The 18,800-nt window shown below is 42.1% G+C and overlaps 1 pseudogene; it reads left to right on the forward strand.

Annotated features, from left to right (window-relative positions):
• The window catches only part of LOC109702978 (protein LSM14 homolog A-like), a 30,301-nt pseudogene extending 11,708 nt beyond the window's left edge, over window positions 1-18,593 (forward strand).
• The last annotated feature ends 207 nt before the right edge of the window (window positions 18,594-18,800 follow it).

Genomic DNA, 18,800 nt, shown 5'->3' on the forward strand with positions numbered 1-18,800 from the left:
TTAGGTTACTTTCTTGACTTTTTAATTTATTTTTTTAAATATATCAATAAACCGGGTGCTGATGGCTCACGCCTGTAATCCTAGTTACTCAGGTTACTGCGGTTCAGAACCAGGCCAGGTAAATAGTTCACGAGACCCTATCTGGAAAAAACCTATCACAAAAAAGGGCTGATGAAGTGGCTCAAGGTGAAGGTCCTGAGTTCAAAACCCCAGTACACCAAAAAAAAAAAAGATATCAGTGAGGTCAATTTTGACTTTTTAAAAAAAGACCAAGTTATAACAGGGACTTAGAAACTGCTTTTGCTAAACAGCACTGACTCCTTATGCCCACAAGTTTACCAGAAACAACATGAAGAGGTTGGCCTCCCCGCCTCCATTTTAAATCTGTATTTGCTTTGAGCAGTCACCTTGTAGCCACCTTAGAATCCAGGAAGGACAGGACTGATTGATGTGTCTCATCACAGGAGTTGACCAATCCTGATGATCAATTAGACCACATCTCTAACCACCTGGCCACATCTGTGACCAGGACTGTGTAATAATTGTGCATACCTCTCGCCCCAATTCTTCCTCTGTTTGAACCTAAAGCTCATGTCTGCACCCCTAAGATGGGCTGAAATCCTTACTGTGCCACTTCCCACGGTGTGCCGAGGGAACACCTCGTGTAATAAATCTCCTTTCTTTGCCCCATACTACTCATCCCTTTATTTGGCATATTGGGGCAAGTGGCTAGACCTGGTGTGTGGAACTCTTGGAGTTGGGCCTCTGGCCTAGAACTCTGGTTACAAAGTGGAGTAAAACCAGTGCCACAGCTTGATAGGTGGGGCCCAAAAATTTTGATCACAAAAAATGAGAGGTTCTCTCTTTCAGAGATGAATACAATGGCCAGGGCCTTTGCAATCCAAAGCCTCTCCTGGGTGTGGAGTTCCGAGAAGATGGAAATTCATCAAATCTCCCATCCATTAGCCAGGGTGGACTTGGAAGGGGCGGGATGATCCTTAGGAGTCAGGGGATCTCCTTCTGCCTTTTGCATTCCCATCAGGGCAGCCCTCCACTGCCCCATTTGTCTCTCTTGTGTTGCTAAAGCCTTTTGAACATTGGTTAAGAGTATTTAACACAATAGAGATTTCTGAAGCTTCTTCATAACTGCTTATATTGGCCTTACATCAATGTACACTTCTTTTTTTCTTGCCTCGTGGCAATGAACAAAAAAAAAATCTAGTTTATTCATTCTTTTAAGGGAAAGAGTATATTGAGGAAACAGGACCATTGTTTAGACTTTTACTACTAATAATAATTGCCTCGTTGGTTTTATATGGTTGCTTATAAATATTTTAATTTACTTATTAGAATATAATAACAAAAATTTTATGATTTGAGTATTTTTCTTTTTTGAGCATTGCAGAGTTATCCTTGTGTGCCTAAAAAATGGTGGCTTGTTCCCACAAGATCAACTTCTTTAACTTCTTTAAAATATTCAAGTAAGCTGCCATATATACAGGAGGACAGATCCACATTGGATGGGAACCAAAGTCTATACAGTTGGGAATTCCTTTCCAAGAAAAAAGAATACAAAATTAGTTGCAAACTTGTAGATTTCCTTAAAAGTAGAAATCACAACAAATTACAAATGTTAGAAACCTAACAAATACCACAAAAAATAACAAAAGCAAAACACTATTGTTGCTGTCATTATGATTAGGTTTTCTACTTGACATACCTGTATTATCTTTACCCTACGTTAGGCTGCACACTCTGATTACATCTTCTGTGCCAATGCTTTTCTAAAGAGTTGTCTCCAGAGGGAATGGAAAGATAAGGTAGTCTTTCTTGGCCCTGGTTGATTGAAACATTTTACTGTTGGTGGTTTAGCACTGTCTCCTTCCGTTTCTTGAGTCTTATCAGTAAACCTCCTCAGGTACTTCCTCCATTGTTTCTAGCTCACAGAGAGCTCCCTGGCTCTGGAACAGCTTTTGGGTGTGGCCTGTCTGTCTGTCCAGGGTCCATTTGACCTACCTCTCTCTGGGGGCTGCTGGGTCATTGTCCTTGCAGCAGCTAGCCTACCCTAACCAGGCCCTCACTGTCCCTGTTTCTTTCCATCCCAGGGCATCCTAGTGACCACAAAGTCTGATTGCACTCACCCTGGCCCCACCAACCCTCAATAAAGCAGGGAGAGCGTGTACAGTGTCTCATGTAGTTCCTGCTCCCGGCGGTCAGGGTGAAGTCAGCCTACTTGATGAGGTCCACCAGCCCCAGGATGCCCAGCTAGGGTGGCTGCCTGCTGTGTGTATAGACAGAGAGGGTTTCACTGGGGAAACCTGGCCATGACTTCCTTTTTTTTGAACCTTGAGAGTTTCCCTTCAGGGACCAATACTTTTATAGCATCCAAGGTTTGGCCTTACATTTTAAATGTGTTCCTCATGGTGGGAGGGGTCTTTGAAGCAAATCAAGGTAGGTGTCCAGTCAGCTGGAGAGCTATGGCACCCTCACTGCTGCCTTCCCTCCGGAAGTGGGGAAGGATGTTGCAAGGAAACTCTTTCCCTTTGATATTGTCAGAGTCGCTGTGATAGGAGTGCAGAGAAAAAAGCCTCACCCTCACCCAGCAGGAAAATCTTACCAAACACCGTGGCTCACTGCAGATAGAGAGAAGGCTTCCCCTAAGGACATAAGGTCCTCCCCTGAACATGCCCAGACTGGTGGTCTTCAATGCATGTCCTTTGGGTGTGAGTGACCAACTTGGGAACCCCTGGGTGGGGACTGCCAGGTGGAGGGGATGCTCCCCAGAGTGTGAGGTGCTGCCTTGTGCTGGCACGCACAGGTTCTCTTGCCATCCTGCAGTCTTAGCCAAATTCGTGTCCTTTCCTGGGACTTCTGGGTTCTTCTGAGGGGAAGAAAGAAAGACAAGCAGCCAGGACCAGGCTCATGGAGCTAGGCTACAAGGTGGGCTCCTGGAAGTCAGGATTTACCTGCTTCCCTTGGACACAAGACTCAGAACTCATAGCCACACTCCAGATGTAATGGTGCTCCAACCTCCCCCGGAGCAAAATACTTCCCCAAGAATTGTCCCGGGGACAGTTGTCTTGCACCCCCAATCCATTTCTCCAGTTCCAGTATCTTTCCTGAAGGACACAGACATGCAATGAACTCTGGTTCCCTCTATGTTGACTCAGTAGTGTGCACAGCCACCAGATCACAGAAAACAGGCAGAAACAGCTTCTCCAGTTGCAGCTGACAGACCCCAAGGGCCACAAGAGAAGGGGGCTCCTTGACTGACTCTGGCCCAGGCAGAAAGCAGGTGCTTGGGCACAGCTACTCTGGCCTCAGGCTGGAAGCATGGAGAAGATAACCCATGGTGTCACAACTATGTTTTCCAAGTCTTCAATCTGGGACACAGGACACTGCCAGGCTTCCAGTTTTAAACTGAAGATAAAGGTCCTAAGAAATCTTGTCAGTATTGTATGCTGGAGTACAGCCATGATTCCCAGAAAAGGGACTTTTGGTCTCTACCTTGAAAGACAAAAGGAATGAACCAAAACAGAGGACCGGAAACCTCAAGTGACCAGCAGACATCAACAGAGTCCAGAAGGCAGCTGATTGCTGTAACCAAGGCCCAATTTGCTGGTCAGAAGCAGCCCTCCTGGGAAAGAGGGTGGAAGACTTGACTCTCCCAGTGCATTGCTGCCAGTTCCCAGGCCAGGGCTCTGCTCTGATAGCAGTAAGCCTGAGGCCAGTAACCTTGGGGGTACCTCTAACCTGCACAAACTAAGATAGCCCAGACGATGGAGTCTGAGGCAGCAGCATAAGAAAAAGCTGGCTGCAGATACAGTTCTCAGGCTTCAGAGAAAGAGCAGTGGGTAGATGGTTCCTTTAACAGGCACAAACAAGTTTCTCAAGGGCTAAAAATCTGCCATGGCAGCAGACACACTGACGTGCCTGGAGTCCCAGTTACTTGGGGACTGAGTCAGGAGGACCACTTGAGCCCAGGACTTCAAGACCTGCCTGGACAACATAGCAAGATTCCGTCTCAAAATAACAAGAACAAAAATCTACTGTGTACCTATGAAGTGTGTGGGCTAAAGATGGACCATGTGACCTAGATACATCTCTATGAAATGCCAGATGTGGGATTTATTTTGAGAGGAGATCTCATTAGGTAGCTCGGGTTGTCCTCAAACTCTCTATTCTCCTTCCTCAGCCTCACGAGTACTGGGATTACAGGGATGCGATGCTATGACCAGACATTTATGGGAATCTTAGTTATAAATAACGAGCAACAGGTATACACTAAGGACTTCAGACAGGGCCTGGGCCCATCCCTGGGCAAGGGGCCACAGCAGCAGAGGGTTCTACCAGGAGGAGGGGCAAGACGGTGCATTAGAAGCTTCCTCTGTTTGACTCTGAATGAGAAGAGTCAGGGTAACAAAGGAAAGACTATCTTGTGAAAAAGAGAGGAAGGCCATTGGGGATCGTGAAAGAGGGATGGGGCAGCTGGAAAGCATGGTGAAGAAGAAAGGTGAGAAAAGTAGGGAACAGCCTGCAGCTCCGACCCTGACTCCTGCAGAGGAGGGGGAGCCAAAGATACAACTGCGAGGTAAGCCAGGTGGCCGTGGCCACAGACTGCAGGCTTAACTGCAGGGCAAGCCCACACTTCCCACCAGCCTTAAACCCAGTACTGAAATTTGGCGTGACAGCTTGGCCTGTGCCTCCCATCTGGGTGGGGTTGTTACCAGGCAAGACTGAGAGTTCTGAGCCCAGGTCCAGCAGACTGCAGTTTTCCTGGCATCCTTCCTTCTTCCCACGGAATGCGTCACTGCCTGGTAGAGTCTGAAAGCACTGGGACCCACTTCTCCCCTTCCGGTCCAGAGCTCAGTGCTCTGTTTGCTCCCCTGTGTCTCTCTGACACATTTGGAGGACATCCCTAGGCTTGGATGTCCCTGCCCATGGGGGAACAAACTAAGGAGCCCATGGAGGAAGTGAGGACCTACCCCACCCACAGACCACTATCTCTCACCCTGTACAAAAATCAATTCAAAGTGGTTCAAAGGTATCAATGTAAGACCTGAAACTTTGAAACTACTAAAGGAAAACATAGGGAAGACCCTCAGAGATACATGCCTAGGTAATGACATTCTGACTAGGACTCTAATAGCTCAGGAAACAAGAACAAGAATCAACAAATGGGATTGTATCAAATTAAAAAGCTTCTGCACAGCAAAAGATACAATTACCAAGCCAGGTACCGTGGCTCATGCCTGTAATCCTCACTACTCAGAAGGCAGAAATCAGGAGGATCATGGTTCAAGACCAGCCCAGGCAAATAGTTTGCAAGACCCTATCTCAAAAATACCTAACACAAAAATGGGCTGGTGGAGTGGCTCGATGTGTAGGCCCTGTGTTCAAGCCCCAGTACCACAAAAAAAAAGAAAGAAAGAAATTATCAGAATAAAGAGGGAGCCTACAAAATGGGAGGAAATCTTTGCCAGCTATTCATCAAATAATTAATATTCAGAATGTATAGACAGCTCAAAAAATTAAACTCCCAAAGAATAAGTAATCTAATTAATAAATGGGCAAGTTAACAGTTCTCAAAAGAAATACAAATGGCTAACAAATACATGAAGAACTGTTCAACATCCTTCACCAAAAAGGAAATGCAAATCAAACTGACAGTGAGATTTTACCTAACTCCAGTCAGAATGGCTATCATGTAGAAAACAAACAACAAATGCTGCTGAGGATGTGGGGGAAAAGGAACTCTCATACACTGCTGGATGGAATGCAAATTAGTGCAGCCACTATGGAAATCAGTATGGAGATTCCTCAAAAAACTAAAAATAGACCTACCTTATAGTCCTGTTAAACCACTCTTGGGCATATGTCCAAAGGAATGTAAGTCAGCATACAATAGAGACACCTACACACCCGTGTTTATAGCAGCACAAGTCACAATAGTGAACCAGCCTAGGTGTCCATTAACAGATGAATGGATAAGGAAAATGTGGCATATATATACAATGGAATAGTACTCAGCCATAATGAAGAATGAAATGTCATTTTCAGAAAAATGGATGGAACTGGAGATCATCACGTCAAGCTAAATAAGTTAAACTGAAAAATGCAAATATCACATATTTTCTTTCTTTCTAATTTCTTTTTTTTTGTGATACTGGGGTTTGAACTCAGGGCTTTATGCTTACTAAGCAGGCATTCTATCACTTGAGTCACTCCACCAGCCCTTTTTTATGTTGGGTATTTTCGAGATAGGGTCTTGTGAACTGTTTGCCTGGGCTAGTCTCAAACTGTGATCCTCCTGATCTCTGCTTCCCGAGAAGCTAGCATTATAGGTGTGAGATACTGGCAGCCCTCAACAGTCCTTTTCTGTCTGGCCTCTTTCACTCAACACAATTATTTTGAGATCCTTCCAGGTTGTTGCCTGTGTGAATATTTCCTGCCCTTCTGCTGCCAAGTAGTAGTCCTTTGCACGGAGATACCATAATTTATCACCCACCTTGGGAAGGACATTTGAGTTGGTTCCAGTTGGAACTACTACAAAAAAAGCTACTATGGACTAAAAATGCACAGAGAGGTTAATTCCAGGTGAAGACAGCAGACTGAATATCTGCATCTAATTCTACACCCCAGTAAAACTACAGTAAAGCACATTTAGAGAGGAAAAAAGATAATTTACACAAAAGGGAGGGCAGGGGAATGAAAGAATAGAGCAATGTCTTGGGAGCTTCCAGAAAGTCAGATGGTAAGCTGGAAGGTAAGGAACCAAGAACCCAGGAAGTGAAGCTGGGGCAGAGGGGGCACTAAAATAAAGAGGATTAGGAGAAGGCTGTCCAATAAGGTGACCTACCCTCCTGGCTGCTAGTAGCCCTGCCAGTCCTTTGAAACCTCTCACTTCCAGGCAAACCTCCATGTCTCTGCACTCCTGAGCAACTGTGTCTCTTCCATCCTAGTGGAAAGAGGGAACTTTATTCTCTGGAGAAAGCAAAACAAGATTCCAATGGACTATGGGAGACCAGGTTCAATGGAAGGGAGTGAAATTTTACCTGGAACAGAATGTGGGGACACATGTGGCCTTCATGCATAGAGCAGAGATGTCTTCCTCTGCTTGGCCCCCAGGACTCTGCAGCCATCACTGCCTTCCAGGTGGCTGCAAGACATGTCTCCTCTAGGAAATGTGAATAAGATTAGCAATGTGGAATCTCTCTCTCAGAGGAGTACACCCCTCTCCCAGACTGAAGGACAGGCGTTGCCAGGATAAAAACAGCTGAGAAACGGTGTCACTCAGTGGCAAATGGCTTGCCCAGTATGCACCAGTCCCACTGTACACCTCACACATGAGGAAAACAGACCCTCTTCAACATTTATCATCATGGTATTTTAGAGCACTGAGTACAAAGAGAAGATTAAACGAGTTTCCAGAATGTACAATATAAAGAGTTAACAGTATAAAGTACAGTATAAAGAGTTGTAATGGTTGTTGAATATATTTTTATGAGATGGTCAGTCAGGTGCAGTCACAGGAAGAGAAAACTAAGTTCATTGTCTTCCCAGGTCCTAGAGACAAGAGATACGCATGCCACTCACAGTCACATGGGACAGCAGAAGGTAGTCAGGAGACAGAAGAAGGTTTAGGTCCTGTCTTTACTGGGGTTTCCCTGAGAAAAGCAGCGGAAGGCAGGGTCAAGCCAATAGGAAAAGGGGAACAGGTACTAGAGAAAAGGTTAGATCAAAAAGAATTAACCTAGAAGGTAACACCCACGCACAGGAAATCAATGTGAGTCAATGCCCTGTATAGCTATCCTTATCTCAACCAGCAAAACCCCTTGTTCCTTCCTATTATTGCTTATACTCTCTCTACAACAAAATTAGAGATAAGGGCAAAATAGTTTCTGCTGGGTATTGAGGGGGGGGAGCGGGAGGGGGTGGAGTGGGTGGTAAGGGAGGGGGTGGGGGCAGGGGGGAGAAATGAACCAAGCCTTGTATGCACATATGAATAATAAAAGAAAAATGAAAAAAAAAAGTCCAGAGCAAACATTAAAAAAAAAAAGTTTTAATATTTGCTAGTTTTGAATAATTTTGGGATGCTTAGGGCTATATGTCTCATTCTTAGTTACCTGGCATCTGGTCCTAGCATGCTTAAGGCCTAGGGACATTTCCTCCTGGGGTACACAGGCCTGAGAGAGAAGAACTAGGCCCACCCTCCAAGGCTGCTTGTTTGTATATCAAAAGCCTGCTGGGTGAATCCCTAACTAGCTCCAGAATTGGCCACCACAATCAGAAAGGGTTGTTTTCACTTTTGCTTTGGGGTTATCTTTAAGATGTCCGAACATAACATAATATACAGAATGCACACACACACACACACACACACACACACACTCAAAACACAATGGCAACACTTGGAACAAGTAGCTAATGGAGCACTTCCTTCCAAATGCTGGAGGAAAAGCATTTCCAACGTAGGATGGTATATGTAGCCAAGTTATGGTATAAAAAGGCAAAATAGAAGCATTGTGAGAAATGCAGGTATTTTCTCGAGGAACTGTCCTCCAACAGAGGACAGAAGTGAAGGGGACCTCACCAGGAGGATTTGGCCTGGTTGCAGAAACCAGGCTCGGGAGTAGCCACTCTGAATTGGAAAACTGTGATGCAGAAGACACCATGTGCAGTCCCTGTCAGATACTCGACTGAGGACCCTTGTTTCCCAGGAATCATTCATGACCTTGGCCACTGACTTCTCCAGAATGCAACTCTCAGAGAAGCTGAGGCTAGATCACCCAGAAACTCTGCCCAGCATCTTTCTCCAAGGAGCGTGGACCCTAGCATGATGGGGTTGCTCCTTCCCTAGCCATAAGCTGTGTGTTGGCTACTCTCTTTCATGGATCATGCTGTTAGTGTTGTACTGAAAAAAAGTCATTACCAAATCCTAGGTCACCTAGACCTTCCCCGGTGTTACCTTCTTGAATTTTACAGTTTTGTGTTTTACACTTAGGTCTATGATCCATTTGAGTTCAAGTTTGTGAAAGGCATAAGGTCTATGCTTCAGTCTGTGTGGGCTGCTATAAAAAATGCCTTACTGTGTAACTTATAAACAAGAGATTTACTTCTCACAGTTTTGGAAGCTGGAAAGTCCAAGTCATGGCGCCAGTAGATTTGGTATCTGTTGAGGGTCTCTTGCATCAATGGCATCTCCTCCTGGCCTCCTCACATGGTGGAAAAAGCAGAACAAGGCAGCACTCTAGAGCCTTCTCTGCTTTTTTGGTTTTGGAGAGGTGGGTGCACAGGATTGAACCCAGGCCCTCACATATGCTGAGCACATTCTCTACCATGGAATGACACCCTTGTCCTGGAGCCTCTTTTATGTGGGCAAAAGAAAAGCAGCAAACAGTTCCAAGCCCATTCCTGGCTTCCCAGGAGGGGGAGGGGAAGCTGAAGACACCATCACAAGATAAAACAGCCCTGATGACAAACTGCCAATTCTGACTGCAAGCTAAGCTCACACCTTCCACATCCTTAAACCCAGTAACTGGTTTGGTGTGAAAGGCTAGCCTTGGTGAAGAAAGACATTGCCTTTCCCCTTATCTTGGAGGGCAATGCAAGGTGCCATCTTGAGAGAGGGGCCTATTGTTTTGAGACTAGAATAATTTGGGGGCCAATATTCATGGCTCAAGGAATCATGTCACAGAGTCTGGTTGGGATATAGTCATGAGGGGTGGTCTAAAAGAGGAGAAAGTTTGACGTGAGGAGTTCAAGCTGGAAGGAACTGTGCTAGGAGCACCTAGCAGCATAGGGTGCCATTGGGGTTGGAGGCTTCACCATCCTTGGCCAGGAGTGAGTCCTATCACCTGAGGCTAAGACAGAAACAAAGCCCTGAGTCTGTGGCTGGCTTAGTAGTCAGCATCCAGGGCCTGCATACTGACTCCACATGTTGACTGCTGTGTGGCTCAGAGTCCTGGCTTAAGCCCTCCAAATAATGTGAATCCCACAATATCCTCTCACAAGGAGGTGAACTGTTGGGCAGGGCCTGGAGCACTGAGACTTACCCCTGGGAACAGCATCCTGGCATGTGTTTGCTGACAGTCAGGACTAAGGGCCCAAGGGCAGACCTTCTCAATCATGAAACTTCCACAGCCTCCTCCTCAGAAAGGGGAAGTGAACCACTGGACAGGATCTGTAGCATTGAGACCAGAAGGCAAAGGGAATAGGTTCCTCAGCCCTCCCCCAGTCAGTGCAGAACTCAGTGCCTTGTTTGCTCCTCCAAACTCTGATACATCTGGGGGATCACCCAAGGCTTGAGCATTTGTGGCTCCTGGGGACACAAATCAGGAGGTACATAGTGCAAGTGGGACCCTGTACAGCCTACAAGCTATAAAGTTCAGTGCAGCCAACAGTGGCTCCCAGTACACAAAGAAGGGAAGCCTCTATAGTGAAAACAATCCAGAAGTGAACAACTGACTCTTCTAGAAGAGACTCTAGCTAGTGTTCCTCGATCAGAAGAATGCTAGGAATCAGGCCCTGTGCTCTGAGCACATGGGTGAAAACTTGGCTACTGAGCCATAACCCTACTCCAGTGGCCAGAAATAGCACCTCAACCAAGCCACTTCACTGTCCTGCCTGAACATTGAGACCTTTTCAACTGAAAGACTACAGGTGATTAAACCTTTTAGCCAATGACTTGGTCTCAGATGTGTAACTCCTAACATAGAAACACAAGTAATAAGAAAAAAAAGCAACATGTCTCCTCCAAAAGTCAACATTTCCACAACAAAGGACTTGAGCAATAGTGAAATGGATGAAATTTTAAACAGAGAAGTCAAAAGAACAATGATAAGAATGGTCAATAAATTAAAGGGGACATGTATAAGCACATGAATAAGTTCAAAAAGGATACAAATAAGTGGCTGAATGAACTCAGAGAGAATTCAAATAAACAGCTGAATGAAGTAAGGAAGACAATGCAGGATATGAAGGAGGAATTCAATAAAGATATAGAAATACTGAAAAAAAAATAACCAAATTGAAATCCTGGAAATGAAAAGCTCAATAACTCAAATAAAAATGGAGGACAGAGTATCAGGAATCAAAGATAAAGTAGAGGAATTAGATCAAAGAAAAAACACTAAAAAAATATGAATGGAACATGCACCATTAAAAGATCAAACCTATGAATCATTGGTATAGAAGAAGCAGAAGAGATGCAAGCTAACAGAATAGAAAACATATTCAACAAAATAATAGCAGAAATGTTCCCCAATCTTGAGAAAGAGAGGGTCATTCAGGTGCAGGAGGCTTTCAGAACATCAAACACAACTGGGCGCTGGTAGCACATGCCTATAATTCTAGCTACTCAGGAGGCAGAGATCAGGAGGATCACAGTTCAAAGCCAGCCCAGGCAAATAATTTGTGAGACCCTATCTCAAAAACCCATCACAAAAAGGAATGGTGGAGTGGCTCAAGGTGTAGGCCCTGAGTTCAAACCCCAGTACTCCAAAAAGAAAGAAAGAAAGAAAATCCAAATAGGTAAGATTAGAAAAAGAAACACCTCTAGACGTTATAGTTAAAACACTAAATATACAGAACAAAGAATATGAAAAACGCAAAAGAGAAGTGACAAGTCACAAATAAGGCAATTCCATCAGAATAACAGCAGATTTTTATCAGAAAAACTAAAAGCAACAAGAGCATGGAAACATACAAGCCCTGAAAGAAAATAACCATCAAATCAGATCAATATATTCAGCAAAGCTATCTTTCATAATTGAAGAAATCAAAACCTTCCACAATAAACAAAAACTAAAGGAATTTATGACTACTAAACCAGCACTGCAGAAGTTACTTAAAGGAATCCTATGCAAAGAAGAGAAAGATAAACACAACCAGGAAAATACAGGAAAGAATAAATCCCACTAGGTGAGTACATTAGCAAATGAGAATTGGAAAAGAAGCAAACATCAAAAAACAACAAAATGACAGTAAATACTACATACTTTTAAATACTAACACTGAACGTTAGGTTAATGGTCTCAATTCTCTAATCAAAAGACATAAATTGGTGGGTTGGATTAAAAAACAAGACCTGAGTTCAAACCCCAGTCCCACAAAAAAAATTATTTAAAAAAAAAGCAAGATCCAACAATTTTTTGCTTACAAGAAATGCATCTCACTGACAAACATTGGCTTAGGGTGAAAGTATGGGAAAAAAAAAAGATTTTTCAAGTAAATGGACCCTGAAAGCAGGCAGGAGTAGCTATACTCATATCAAGGTCATTTCTTAGTAATAAAGGGAAAATTCATCAAGAGGAGATAACAATTGTTAACACACACACACATGAAACTTCAGTGCATCCAATTTCATTAAACAAGCACTACTGAACTTACAAGCACAGATATACCCCAACATGATAATAGTGTATGACTTCAATACCCTCCTCTCACCAATAGATAGGTCATCCATTCAAAAAATCAACAAAGAAACTTCAGGGCTGGTGGTATGGCTCAAGTAATAAAGCACTTGCCTAGCAAGTATGAGGCCTTGAGTTCAAAACCCAGTACTGCCAAAAAAAGGTGCAAAGAAACTTCAGAATTAACTGACACTATATATCTATTGGACTTAATAGACATCTACAAAATATTTCCTCTGACAGCTGCACAATACACATTCTTCTCAGCAGCCCATGGAACTTTCTTCACAATAGTTCATATTTTAGGACATAAAGCAAATCATAACAAATAAAAGAAAATTGAAATAACTATCTGTATTTTATCAGGCCACAATGAAATAAAACTAGAATACAACAAAGTAAACTACAGAGAATATTCAAACACATGCAGATGAACAATTCATTACTGAACATCCAGTAGGTCATTGATAAAATAAGAAAGTAAGTCAAAAAATTCCTGAAATCTAAAGAAAATGAAAAAAACAGTAAACCAGAACCACTGGGATACAAAAAAAAAAAAAAAAGGCAGTGCTAAGAGGAAAGTTTGTAGCTATGTGTGCCTATATCCAAAAAACCCAGAGAGATCTCAAATGAATATCCTAATGATACAACTCAAGTTCCTATAAAAACAATAATAAACCAAACCCAAAATTAGCTGCCAGAAAGAAATAATAAAGATTAGGGCAGAAATTAATGAAATACAAACTAAAAAAAATACAAAGAACCAATGAAGGGGCTGGTGGAGTGACTCAAGTGGTAAAGCACCTGTCTAGCAAGCATAAGGCCCTAAGTTCAAACCCCAGTGCTGCAAAAAAAAATCAGTTAAAAAGTTGGTTCCTTGAAAAGGTAAATAAGATTGGTGAACACTCAGCCAAACTGACCAAAAGAAGGAGGGAAAAGACCCAAATTTATAAAATGAGAGATGAAAAAGAGGATGTGACAACGAATACCAATGAAATCCAGAGGATCATTAGGGAACACTTTGAAAACCTATATTCTAAAAAACTGGAAAATCTAGAAGAAATAGATAATTTTCTGTTTTGTTTTGTTTTGTTTTTGGTTGTACTGGGATTTTAACTCAGACTCTTAGGCTTGTCAGGCAGGTGCTGTACTGCTTGAGTCATGCCCCCAGCCTGCATAATTTTCTAAATGCACTTGACACACCAAAATTGAACCAAGAGGATATAAACCACCAAAATAGATCTATAACAAGTAATAAGATCCAAGTAGTAATAAAAATGAGTAAGGCTGGAAGTGTAGTTCAGTGGTAGAGTGCTTGCTGAGCATGCATGAGGTTGTGGGTTTGATCCGCAGAACCAGAAAAAGTAAACAAATGGAGAAATATATACCATGCTAATACTAATCAAAAGAAAGCAGGAGTAGTTATATTAATTTTAGACCAAGAAGACTTCAAAACAAAAGCAAGCTCTCAGGGATAAAGAGGGGCATTACATAATGATAAACAGGATAAGTAATTTGTAAGCACCTAACAACAGAGCATCAAACTCCATGAAGCAAATACTGATAGAACAGGAAGGAGAAACTGAAAATTACCGTGGTTGGAGAATTCGACATTCTTCCATCAGAAGAAAATCAGAAAGGACACCACCAACCAACTGGATATCATTGACATCTCTAGAGTACTGCCTCTAGTGACAGCAGAATACACATTCTCCTCACACTCACCTGGAACATTCACTAAGACAGACCATATTCTGGGCCATAAAACACACCTTAAATTTAAAAGAATACATTCATAGAATGTCTTCTCTCAGATCACAATGGAATTAAACTAAAGATCAGTAACAGAAGATAACTGGAAAATCCCAAACTGCCTAGATATTAAACAACAGACTTCTGAATAACACATGGACCACAGAAGAAATCTCAAGAGACGTTTAAAGTATTTTGTACTAATGAAAATAAAACTTAGCAAAATTTGTGAGATGCAGTGAAAACAATATTAGAGGGAAATTTACAGCATTAAAGGCATGTATTTAGAAAGAAGAAGCACTTAAAATTAATAATCTAGGCTTCCACCTTAAGAAACTAGAAAAAGAAGAACAAATTGAATCCAAGTAAGCAGATGAAAAGAAAGGACAAAAATTAGAGGAGAAATCAGTAAAATCGAAAATAGGAAACCAATGGCAAAACTAACAAAAGCAAAGCTGACGCTTTGAAAAGATAAGTCAAACAGATAAGCCTCTAGGTAACTATGAAAAAAAAAAGAGAGGACACAAATTACTAATATCAGAAATGAAAGAGGAAATCATAGCAGACCTGAATAGTATGAAGAACTGTAGGCCCACAAATCTGATACCCTAGATGAAACAGACCACTTCCTTGAAAGATATAATCTGTCAAAACTGACACAAGACAAAAATAAATATCTAAATGGCCCTGTGCCTATTTTAAAAATTGAATCAATAATTAATAATCTTCTAAAACAGAATGCACTAGGCCCAGATGGGTTCATTGATGTATTCTACCCAACATTTAAGGAAGAAAGCCTATGAAATTTCTGCAAGTGAGGGAATATTTTTATTCCAGCACTTCCTTAATAAAAAACAAGAAAAGGACATTTTTTTGTGGTACTGGGGTTTGAACTCAGAGCCTACATCTTGAGTCACTCTACCAGCCCATTTTTGTGTTGGGTATTTTTGAGATAGGGTCTCACGAACTATTTGCCTGGGTTCATTTTCAAACCAAGATCCTCCTGATCTCTGCTTCCTGAGTAGCTAGGATTACAGGTGCCAACTACCGGCACCCATCTAGAAAAGGACATTTTAAGAAAACAAAAACACACACCAATATCTCTCATGGCACAGATGGAAAAATCCTCAACAAAATATTAGGAAATCGAATCCAACAATCTATAAAAATAATTATACTTTATGACTAAGTGGAATTTATCCCAGGTACGCAAGGCTTAATCAACACTTGAAAATCAATTGTTGTAACCCATCATATCAACAGGCTAAAGAAGAAAAATCGCATGATTAGCTCTATATATGCATAAAAGGCTTCTGACAAAATCCATTTGTGATAAAAATTCTTAGTAAACTAGGAAAAGAAAGGAACTTCTTCAACCTACTGAAGAATATCTACAAAAACCTACAACCAACATCATACATAATGATGAAAAACCAGAAGCTTTTTCACTGAGGTCAGAAACAAGGCAAGGATGTCCCTTCTCATGACTTCCTTTCAACATTGTACTGGAGTCCTAGCTAATGAAATAAAACAAGAAAACAAAACAAAAGCTTTATTGACTGAGAAGATTATTTCACAAATGACATGATCATTTTCTATATAGATCAAAAATAATTAACCACAACTTCTTTACTAATGAGTGATTATAGCAAGGTTACATAATATAAGGTTAATATACAAAAGTCAATCAGTTTTTATACAGAAGGGCAAAAGACACCAAATGGCTAACACAATATTGAAGGAGCGAAACAAGGATGGATGACTGACACTACCCCAACTTCAAGACTCACTATAATGCTTGGTAACCAAGATAGTGTTGTCCTCACTAAAGGAAATGCAAGCAGATCAATGGAACAGAATAGCCTGGAAATAGACCTACATAAATAAAATCCACTGGTCTTTGACAAAGAAGCAAAAGTGATACAATGGAGAAAAACAGTCTCTTCAACATGCAAAAAGTGAACTAGACACAAACCTTATATCCTTTACAGAAATTAACTCAAAATAGAACTCAGACCTAAGTGTCAAATACAAAACCATAACATCCTACAAGATAACATGGGAGAAAATCTAGAGGACCTTGTGTTTGGCAGTGTTTTAGATACAACACCAAACACATGATCCATGAAACAAGTTGGACTTCATTAAAATAAAAAAAGTTTGCTCTAGGAAAAACGCAGTCAAAAGAATGAAGAGAAGCCACAGATTAGGAGAAAATATTTGCAAAAGAATACACATTTGATAAAAGACTTATCTAAAATAAATAAAGCTGGGCATAGTGGCACACACCTGTAATCCCACCAGCTAAGGCAGGAGGATTGTGAGTTCTAGGCCAGTCTGGGCTACATACCAAGACCCTGTCTCAAAACAGTAACAACAAAAAGACTTATTCGGAGATGCCAGTGACTCACGCCTGTAATCCTAGCTACTCAGGAGGCAAAGATCCAGACGACTGCAGTTCGAAGCCAGCCTGCGCAAATAGTTCGTGAGACACTATCTTAAAAAAACCCACCTCAAAAAAGGGCTGGTATGGGCCCTGAGTTCAAACCCAACCACTGCAGAAAAAAAGACATCCAAAATATACAGAGAACTCTTAAAACTCAGCAATAAGAAAGCAAACAACTTAACTACAATATGGGCCAAAGATCTTAACAGGCACCTCATCAATAAATATAAATGGTAAATATGTATATTGAAGAGATGCCCCACACCCTATGTCATCATGGGTATCCTAATTAAAACAGAAGGGCTGGAGGCGTGGCTCAAGTGGTAAAGTGCCTGCCTAGCAAGTTCAAATCCCAGTACCACGAAAAAAGAAAACAAAAAACAAACACAATAAGATATACTACATGCCTGCTAGAATGGCCACAATCCTGACACTGACATCGACAATGCTTGGAAAGGCACAGAGCAGCAGGAACTGCCCTTCCTCGCTGATGGGAATGCAAAGTGTTTCAGCCACTCTGAAAGCCAGTTTGGTGGTGTCTTACAAAGCTAAACATACTCTTACACATCCAGCAAGCACACTCCTTGATATTTACACAAAGGAGGTGAAAACTTGTGTCCACACAAAAACTTGCCCATGGATGTTTATAACAGCTTTGGCCACGATTCCCAAAACACGAAAGCAACCAAGTGGAGGTGACTAGATAAACTGTGATACATCTGGGTGATGGACTGTATCATATCCAGCTATGAAACAAGGAGGAGACTTAAATGCATATTATTAAGTGAAGAAACCAGACTGAAAAGGTTATAGACTATGTGATTCCAACTAGATGGCATTCTGGCAAAGGCAAAACTATGGAGACAATAGGAAGATGGGGTGGGAGGCAGTGAGGGTGAGATTGGGGGAGGGTAGTAGAGCTGGCCTGCCTTCATGCTGGGTCTGAGGCAGCTGTTGTGGTGCAGATGGAGCAACTGGGCATGCAAAGCAGTGACAGCAGCCTGGGATCTGCCTTCCTTCCAGCAGTGGTAGCTGTGCCTTGAGGGGAAGCATCCCTTACATGAACAGCAAGATTACATCGGCCTCCTCCAAAGTAGAAGTATGCTACAAGGGTATCTGCACACATGCCCTTGCCAAAGTTCAATCCTTCGGTACAGAAGACAGACCAACGGGTCATCCAACACCACCTTGAGATGAAGTCTTTGAGAACATTATATGCGATGGGAGTGATACTGGTTGTTAACCACTAAAACCACAATGTTTTTTGCCTCAGGACCTGCTATCATTCAATGTTCACACGGACGAAGCAGTACAGACCGCCTCAGCCCACTTACATGCTCCAGCAGCTGTGGGGAAAAGGAGCCCTGTGTAAAGCAGGCCTTTGCTACCCATCAGCCAGAAAGCAGTAGTCAAGAACACAGGTGAGCAGAAGTGCACAAAGTTTCAAGACCATAAAATGAGCAACTCAGAAATTGTAACAAGAGACAAGTAGTCCCCAGTGCTCCTTCAGCTCCAAGGAGATGGCGTGGGGGTCATCCAGGTGGCAGGGGAAGAGTTGGTATTTGGTGAGATGGTCCACTGAAATTTGAGGAAGACTTTGGCTTTCAAAGTGCAAATGCACAATTTAACAAGGAGGAGATTGATAGAATAAACTTAAATTAGAAGGAGATAAACTTAAAAACAGTGAAGGAAGTGTGGATGAAGAAGTTCCACTTGGGCCTAATCACTATGACGACAAAACTAAACCCTTCTTGACAATACTTCTTGTGATGATACAGAAAGGAGACCAACCTGGGCTGAAGAAACACTAACTGTTGAAACATTTGGAATCCCACTTCTTCCAAACCATGCCCATGGGGATAATGGCAAAGGAGGGACCCTTCACTACCCCTTGGATATTTGGGGGTAGATTCAGAGGAGGTGGTGGGGGCAGGGAGTTTGCACATTTGAATATTAGGAAAACCATAACTTTTGAATCTTAAAAAGGTCCTCATTGATTGTACTGCTTTCTAAAAAAAAGGTGAATTTCTAGCATAGTGAGTTTCCCTTCATAGTCTTGAAAATTGCTTTTAGTCTTTTTGAATAATGAAGAAGTAAATTTGCTGTATATGTGTCACCAGCATGGGATTTATTTTCTTCTTAATTTTTTTTCTTTCTTTTCTTTCTTTCCCCTCTCTTCCTTCCTTCCT

The sequence above is a fragment of the Castor canadensis genome, chromosome X (genome assembly GCF_047511655.1).
Source record: "Castor canadensis chromosome X, mCasCan1.hap1v2, whole genome shotgun sequence".
NCBI lineage: Eukaryota > Metazoa > Chordata > Mammalia > Rodentia > Castoridae > Castor > Castor canadensis.